Genomic DNA, 7,726 nt, shown 5'->3' with positions numbered 1-7,726 from the left:
AACACTATCTTTTACTTATATATTTTACTTTTATAATAAATATCCCCAGTTTTTAAAAAAACAAAAACAAAACAAAAACCTTTTTTCCTCAGTTTAGGCTGATATGTATTCTAGATATTTTTGGTTAAAAAATTGCAAAAAGCTTATATTGGTTTGCGCAACTCTTATAGCGTCTACAAAACAGGGGCTAGATTTATGGCATTTTTTCTTACATTTTTTTTTTTTTTTTTTTTTTTTTCTGCGATATTGTGGTGGACACATTTTTTGGACTATTGACAATTATACAGCGATCAGTGCTATAAAAATGCACTGTCTACTGTATAAATGTCACTGGCAGGGAAGGGGTTAACACTAGGGGGGCACTAGAAGAGCAAAATCTGTGTTCATACTGTGTATGAACACATGATCAGTCTCTTCTCCCCTCAGAGAAACGGGATCTGTGTACACACACACACACACGCGCACGCACACACACGTTTCTCGCTCTGTCACAAGCGATCACGCCGGGCACTCGCATCGGGTGTGTGCTGGCGGTGCGCATGCCTAGTGGCCACAGGGCGAATCGATGTAACATAACGTTGTTTTGCCCAGCCGTGCCATTCTACTGCAGTGAAACTGCGGCGGCTGGTCGGTAAGTGGTTAAAGGAGCCATCGTACAGCTACGACGGTTCGCGGGATCGTGCCGACCTGCCGCAGTATAATGACGCGGCTGGTCGGCAAGTCAAATTAGAACTGCAGCAATAATGTACTTGGAGTGCAGTAGTCAGGAGTATGAAATAGAAACTAACACTCAGATTTAACCACTTGCTTTACTGGGCACCTTCACCCCCTTCCTGCCCAGGCCAATTTGCACTTTGAATGACAATTGCACGGTCCTGCAACACTGTACCCAAATGAAATTATTTTTTTTTTTTCACACAAATAGAGCTTTCCTTTGGTGGTATTTAATCACCACTGGGCTTTTTATTTTTTGCTAAACAAAAAAAAAAAAACCTGAAAATTTTGAAAAAACTTAAAATTTTTTTTGTTTTTTTTTGTTTTGTTTTTTTCCTCCATCACTGGTGGGCGCTGATCAGGAGGCATTGATGGGTGGCATGGAGCACTGATGAGGCACTGATTGGCGGCTCTGGTGGGCACTGAGGGAACTAATGTCCCTGTAACAGAAGTCTGTTAACAGCTTTCTTTTTTTTTTTTTTTATTCCCTGTACTGTACTCTGTCAGCGTGAGGGGAAAAAAAGCTGCTGACTGGCTTCTGTTTACTTCCATGATCGGCTGTCATTGGCTGACTGCTGATCACGTGATAAAGGACCGCTGTGATTGGCCCTTTACCCTGACCTGTGATCAGCCGAGTCTCGAGGACTCAGCAATCGGAGGGTGCGCAGACAGCACTGGCAGTTGTCTGTTCCTAACTGCAGTAGGGGGCAGTGTGGTGCGCAGCACAGCTCCCCATATTTTTTTTTTTTTACCCTCTGTACAAACTTTTTTTGAACAGTGCAAAAGTATACTTCATGTCATTATACAGCAACACACTGACCTGCTGTACAGTGATGTGATTTTGTACAGTGCACTGCAATAAAATGCAGTATGTCTGTATTGAAGTGCAGCTCTGTACTGTGTTGCAGTGTCAATAGGATGCATAGAAAACCATTGTTTTCTTGGTGTACTTGTGGTGACAGGAAAACTCCTGTCACTGCAGGGTGTGAATCCACCCTTGGATAATAATCGATCACATATTTAAATCCTATGGTACTGCAGCGTGAGGCTATCGGACCTAAACACACTCAAGCCACTGTTCAAGATCAAGTAGGAACTGGATAATGAACAAACAGCAAGTAGATAGATTCCGCCGGCCATATACCTCCATTTTTTGGGCAACCTGTGTGGGCATAGATCCATTTATGTGGGATTGTTTTGTGTATTGCCACTTTCCATCGTTAAGGTAAATAAATGCCCCAGCTTGCATCCACACCTTGGCTATCCATTTACATCAACTAGGTATGATGAAGTATAAATTGAGAACTCTCATTCATCTAAGTTTTAGGAAAGATTAGTAAGTGGCTGGTTAGAACCTCTTCCCATGGTCTCCTCCTCAATAGGACCCAAATATACCTCCCACAAAATCTATTATAAGCCTGGGCTGGGTTCATGGGGTCCTGGAAGCTGCGTGCAATTCTGAAATTACGATTATCTGCAAGCAAAGGTGATATTGGCCAGATCTAGTGATACCTTCTGCTTGAATCTGGTATCAGATGAGCATAGAATTTGGCAAATGAAACTCATATTGTGAAGAACTTTAGTTTGTCTGCACACAATGACCAATTATAATAAATATAGGTTGTACTGTGTCTGTTGTATCTGCAATGATTATTGTACTGTTTCCACATGATACTAGTCATAAGGTTTTTGAAAGACCATAAATTCTTGAATGATGACTTTCCAGACACATCAGCATTGTATGTACCATCTTCTTTTGTTTTTCTTGAAATTGAAAGCCTAACTCCAGGTATAATTTAGCTTTAAATAGGTCATCTGGGCCAGCATCAGTTAAATACAGTATACATCGTTGTGTTACATCAGCAGGACAGAGACTTCCCATACCATTCCTGGAACAAAACAGAATCGTGTTTTTCAGCCCTTCAGAGGAAGATAGATGGATATAGCTCTATCTATTTTTTTTTTTAATAAATACAAGGCTTTCTCTGGCTGAGGTGCAGAGGCAGATGTCATACTCTCCACCTCAGCGAATGAGAGGAAGCCGTGGCCCGGCGTGCTATGTGTGCGTGTTCATTTTATTTAGAAATTGTCTTTCTTCACTGAGTAGGAAATTCTTGCCTCCGTTGTCAGCCGCGATGCATATTTGCAGATCATATTTTGTCAGGTTACAACCAAAAAAACCGTAAATGTATTTTATGTGATAGACCAACACAAAGTGGCACGTAACTGTGAAGTGAAAGGAAAATGATAAATGAGTTTTCAACATTTTTTTACAAACGTGGCGTGCATTTGTATTCAACCCCCTGAGTCAATACTTTGTAGAACCACCTTTCACTGCAAGTACAGCTGCAAGTCTTTTTGGGGATGTCTCTACCAGCTTTGCACATATAGAGAGTGACATTTTTGCCAATTCTTCTTTACAAAGTAGCTTAAAGTAGAACTGTAGCCAGTTTTTCTGGTGCCTCCATGGCAGCATATGTATGATTGTAGCCCCACCTACTTCCACCCACAGGACCAGTGCATAGGTATAAAAAGTTAACACCCACACAACAGCCCATTCCCTTTTTTGTCCTTATGGCACTCACAGCCAGTGTGAAGAGAAGAAACCCTTACCTGTCACCTTTTTGGTGTTTTTCCCGCTCAGGTTCAGCCTCTCCTGTAAATGCAGTCCCTGACCTTGGGATGCTAAATGCTCTGATAAGGCAGGGAGCCCCTTCTGTGAATCTTTTGGGGTGAAAATCGGGTGCTAACTAGCCCCACTTATAGCAGTGCAGCCAGGGCTTTGTTCCTCAGAAGAGCTGTTGTATCTGAAGCCTGCCTCTCAGGAGTTAGTGGAAAATGATGTTTTCTCATTTTTTTAAATTTATTTGTGAATGGCCTCATAAATTGTGTGCTACATCTCCTCTCAGATGGGCTGCAGCTGCACCATGTTCCAGTATGCATTCTAGTAGCAATTGTGGAAGAGAAAGTGGATAGAGCTCACGTGGGGGCCATCTTTGGTTTGGGCAAAAACTCCCAGTGGTCATCTGGGAGTGGGGCAAGACTACCTGGAAGCCATCTTTGAAGTGGGAAAGGTGGCAGGCAGGCAGAAGAATTTAGGAACATGGGGTTAAAGACCCAGCAGCTTACAGATCGGGTGTTTACTAGGACTAGTTTATCTAGGACTAGATGTCAGCTTGCCCATAGCTGCAAACCCTGCATCAAGGGCCGTTTCCTGATGCCTAGTGAATAGATATGTCCTTACTCATGTCTCAGTGTGGCATTATTATACCTAACTAAATGTCAGTGTTCCAGCTGTCCTGCATAGGCTTACTGCATAACAAATATCCACATGGTTCCTATAGGTAAGAGTCATCAGACCAGGTAGGTATTTGCTGCTAAGAGTGCATTCAGGAGCTAACTGACCTCTCCCTTGGTTAAGGAGCCCAGCCTGTCCCACTGACTAGGATATGCATGAGAGGAGCACCAGAAATCCAGTCAAAGGTAGAGAAAATACTCTTCCATACTGCAAACACAGACACTAAGGCCTGAAGAGTCTGTCAGGACCGCCTTAAAAAGGCAGACCAAAGCTCTCCGGCCCATTATGCTTAGCCGCAAGGAATTTCTGTGAATCCTGGGTGAAGCTGCATTTACATCGTAAATAATGTGTCAAGCTTGCTTTAAAGAGGATGACAAAAGCTCTTCCATCCTGCTATTCATAACCGCAAAGGATTGCTGTGAGCTTGGCTGAAGTTGCCTTTACAAGATAGTGTGTCAAGATTGCCTTAAAGGGGTAAACAGAAGCTCTCATTCCCACTGATCATAGCTACAAAGAATGTTTGTGAGCCTGGGTGAAGTTACCATATCCAAGTTATTGAGTACCTCAAGCTGCATTCCAATACTGTTGCTACCAACTGCATAAAGCCTCCCTCAGCAGAGAGCAGGCCAACTGCTGTCAAGGAAGAACAGAGAGGTTAAGCTGGCACTTTATGTTCAGCCTAAGGCTTTGCCTCTGTTGGCCATTTTCTTTGGCCAGTTCCGGACCAGCCGCCGCAGTACTGAGGCAGGTTGGCCTGGCTGGGCGAAGCGTCGTAGCTATACGTTGCGTGAGTGATGATTGGATTCGCTTCAGAACCGATGAGTCTCCAGGCTCAGGCCAATGATTTCTGGCCTAGACTTGGTGATTGGTCCTGGTGAATGAAATCCTTCCCCTGCATGTGTAAGTGTAAACACAGCAAGGGGGAAGTGATGTCATCTCTCCTCATGGAACTCTTTTCTGTTCCAGAGAGAGGAGAGAAGACATCTCAGAGTAAGTGCACCAACACTAAAGTGACACCAGTTCACGTAGGCATACTTGCCAGCCCCAATCACCCCCCCCCCCCCCAGTTAACCCCTTCATCCCCTGTCACTGTATCACCCAGTGCAGTGTTCATTTTTTTTTTTTGATCACTGTACTGGTGTCATTAGTGACAAAAATCAGTGTTAGGGTACTTAGTGGTAGGTTCAGATAGGTCTAGGGACTCCCCCCTAATAAAGGTTTAACCCCTTGATCACCCCCTGTCACCAGTGATCACAGCTAGTTTTATTGTACATCACGGGACACAGAGCCATAGTAGTTACTATGTGGGTTATAGGCCACCTTCAGCTGATGGATACTGGCACACCCTGAGACAGGAAGTCCACTCCCTATATAACCCCTCCCACTACTGGGAGTACCTCAGTTTTTTCGCCAGTGTCTTAGGTGTTGGTCACGAGTAAAGATGTGCTGTGCTAAGCTCCACTGGAAGATTCCTTTGCCGGGGCAAGCTATGCAACCGGATCCATTCAAAGTGTCTTTTCTAGGCCTAATTGTATGGTACCCGGGCCTCATACCCGAAGAAACGAGGTTTTGCCTGTAACGCTTCTCTTTTTAGAGAGCTGGACCCCGGGATCCAGAGCTTTGGTTTTTTCAGCCATAGAGTTTTACTGGTGGGGTGCTTTACAGGTCCAGGAGTGTGGGTTCCCCGAGGGTCCCCGGTTCCTGAAGGTTTGGTAACAGAGCCCACCGTGAGGGATGAAGATTGGGTCTGTCGGTTTTACCACAGAGAACCCTGCGGCTGGAAAGGTAAGTGAAGTATTCTAAGAAATGTAAAAAAAAAAAAAAAGAAAACATTTTTCTTATGAAATGTCTCCTTTAAAAAGTAAATGTTTTCATGCCTAAGAGTCACCACTGGGGGCTGTATAGAGCACGTACCTTGCCATGCTTTCCTCAGAGATCACGCTGTGCAGCAGAAACAGCAAGCTTCCCTCCGGCGAGCAGCTCAGACCTCCAGTAAGATTGGGGTGTTTTTTCCCTCCCCGTCTTTCAGGACAGCCACATTGAGAGACCTTGGCTCCTCCTCTTCCTGGGAAACACTGCGCCAGCCCCCATAAATTTCCACCTCCCCCTGCCAGCCTCAGTTATTTGTGTTTCCCCCGGTGGGGAGACACTGCGTTGGGAACCAGGCCTAAAACAGTCAGGGAAACTGGGGGCTATATTACTAAAAAGTCCTTAACTAGGAGACAGGGGTCTCTGGGGCAGCGGCAGGATACATACCGGCCGAATCTCGTCCGCCTCCCCCACTTCGCCGAGCGCTGATGGAAGTCTGGGGGGCCCTCTTTCACAGCCACAGGAGGCATCTCTGTCCCCCCTGTACAGGGTACAGGCCGCAGTGGAGCCGAGCGGGCCGGACGGCGGGTGACGTCATTTCCGGCGGCGGGGGGGGGCGGAAGTGTGTCCTTTGACCCGCGACTTCCGGTTCCGGGTCATGCGGCGCTGATAGAGGGCCGGGCACAGGCCAGGCTGGAGAGGAGTTTGTTCACTGCACGGGCAGTGTGAAGACTCCAAAGGCCGCCCACCAGCATGTCGGAAGCAGATGCTCAGACAGCGCTCAGCGATGCCAGCTCCAGCCAGCCTAAGATAAGGGTACCCTGGGGAAGGGTTCCCCCTCTACCTAGGCTTTCCCTCCCCCCTTATGGTTCCTGTAGTGGGGGGAGGGGAAGGAACCCCTCTAGGTGGGCAGAGGGGGGGGGGGGGGAGACCAGGTCCCTCATTTTTAAAGGAGGGACTTGAATCTCCCCATGGTTGTATTTCTGTGTGAGGCTTTGTGGGGATATTGATTGGTGTTTGGTTTTTCCATGTTTTTCAGAATTCTTCTGAGAAAAAGCCCCCACATAGCTCTAAGAGAAAGTGTGCCTCCTGTAGGGACACCCTAGGGGAGGCTTGGAAAAAGGTCTTATGTAAGAACTGTATTGATGCTCTTGTTGGCGAAAGAATTTCTGAACAGGAGTCAGGGTTAGCAGCATCAGTTAAGGAATTATCTTCAACCTTCCAATCATTTAAGACCCTGTTTGAAGGGTTACAGGTTCCCCTTAAACCCTCACCTGCATTGCAGAATACAACCCCACGCTTAGCACAGGACTCTGCATCTCTTCCCAACCGGGGACCGCCACTTCAGCTGAAGTGGCAGGCACTTCCAGAGAGAAAGCAAGGGAGGAACCAGACAGTGCTACCTCCGGGTCTCAGGACGACTCGGAGGAAGAGAGTAGGGAGGGGGAGTGCAGGGAGCCCTCAAGGTACAAGTTGTTCCTTGATGATGTAGAGGACCTCTTAGGGGTTATCCACACTACCCTGGGTATCCACGAGGATAAAAAGACCCTATCTCTCCATGACCAGATGTATAGGGGCTTGAAAGAACAGAAAAGAAAGGTATTTCCTGTTCATGAGGTCCTAATAGAAATATAGGTCAAAAAAGAATGGCAGGATCCCGAACAGAAACCCTTCTTTTCTGGGGCCCTAAAAAGAAGATTCCCTTTTTCGGACGATCCTGCCTCAATCTGGAACAAAAACCCCAGATTGGACGCAGCATTCTCACAAGTGTCCAGACACACAGATCTGGCCTTCGAGGATCTGGGAGCTCTGACAGATACCATGGACAAGAGAATTGATTCCCTGTTAACGACCTGGGAATCAACTCTAGGTAATCTGAAACCAGAGATGGCAGTCAGGGTGGTG

Source organism: Aquarana catesbeiana, linkage group LG01 (genome assembly GCF_042186555.1).
Source record: "Aquarana catesbeiana isolate 2022-GZ linkage group LG01, ASM4218655v1, whole genome shotgun sequence".
Lineage (NCBI taxonomy): Eukaryota > Metazoa > Chordata > Amphibia > Anura > Ranidae > Aquarana > Aquarana catesbeiana.
Note: the sequence above shows the minus strand (reverse complement) of the source record.